Source organism: Musa acuminata, unplaced genomic scaffold (genome assembly GCF_036884655.1).
Source record: "Musa acuminata AAA Group cultivar baxijiao unplaced genomic scaffold, Cavendish_Baxijiao_AAA HiC_scaffold_695, whole genome shotgun sequence".
Classification (NCBI taxonomy): domain Eukaryota; kingdom Viridiplantae; phylum Streptophyta; class Magnoliopsida; order Zingiberales; family Musaceae; genus Musa; species Musa acuminata.
The window spans coordinates 32,501-33,161 of record NW_027020930.1 but is presented as its reverse complement, the minus strand read 5'-3'; positions in this window follow the sequence as shown (position 1 = coordinate 33,161).

Here is a 661-nt window from a genome sequence, read left to right as displayed (position 1 = left end):
CTTGTTTCTCGAGAAGAGATGGGAAACATGCTCAATATCATTTGATTGAATAGTTGCCTCAGCTCCTTGTTGTTTGAAGAAACCCTCCCCTTCAATTGGTCTTTTTTCACGAAAAGCAGACATGAGATAACAAATCAAGTCTTTCCCTAAGATTTCGAATAGCTGTCCCAAATTCAAGTTGATTATGTTTCGCTTCTTCCTCGGAGAAAGACGATCAAACAATTCCCAATCATGGTCCTTGCGGATCGGATCATCCGTATAGGATAAAAAAAGAAACTCCAGATATTCGCTATCTTTCTCTTTGAATGAGATCTTAATTCCAGCTACGGTTTCATTAATTCCAGCTACGGTTTCATTAGATATCTTACAACTAGAATCCCTCTTTTTTCCGATCCGGTTCCTCCACCACCGCGAACTCCGGTTAGATTCAGGCATGATACACTTTTTATTTATTGGGAGAACCCAAGTACTCTCTTGCGGATCCATGAAACAACTCTCAGAAATCTTTTTCCCTTTTGGAAGATACAGGAACGAAACAATCAACCTATTGATATTGGAAGACCGAAAAGATTCTTCCAATGTCTCATTTCTGGGTCCAATGGAATTCACATTTCTGGGTCCAATGGAATTCATAGGTATAGGAAGAAGCTCCATCAAATAG